A 571-nucleotide genomic window follows, 5' to 3' on the forward strand; every position below is an offset into this window, starting at 1 on the left:
CTTTAAACTCGAGCAGCTCTGCAGCCTACAGCAGCCTTGCCTGAATGCCTGAGCCCTAAATGGAACCCCCCAGAGGGAACAAGTGACCACAGTGGCCTCCCTGGAAAAAAACATGACCCTTGGGGCACCTTAAGGAGGGACGAAGAGGGCAGGTTTAGACTGGATATTAGGAACAACTTCTACACAGAGAGGGAAATCAGGCACTGGAGCAGGCCGCCCAGGGAAGTGGTGGAATCACGGTCCCTGGAACTGTTCAAAAACCATGCAGATGAGGCTCTCAGTCATATGGTTTAGTGGTGGTCCTGAGTTAATGGTTGGGCTTGATGATCTTAAAGGTGTTTTCCAACGTAGCCGAACCCATATGAGTCTGCGAAGACAACTACACACGGAACGCTTCCTAACCCTCCCCGCGTAAGGGCTGCAGCAGGCGGAGACTGAGGGAAGGCCGAGAGAGTTAGTCCCTCCCCCTGCCGTGGCCACGCCCCTTCCGCCCGTTCCCCTAGCAACGCCTGGGGCGGTGCCCACTCCCGCCCCACCTAGCTGCGTGGGCTCCGATAGGAGAGGGGACCTG

Source organism: Lathamus discolor, chromosome 2 (genome assembly GCF_037157495.1).
Source record: "Lathamus discolor isolate bLatDis1 chromosome 2, bLatDis1.hap1, whole genome shotgun sequence".
NCBI classification, from domain to species: Eukaryota; Metazoa; Chordata; class Aves; order Psittaciformes; family Psittacidae; genus Lathamus; species Lathamus discolor.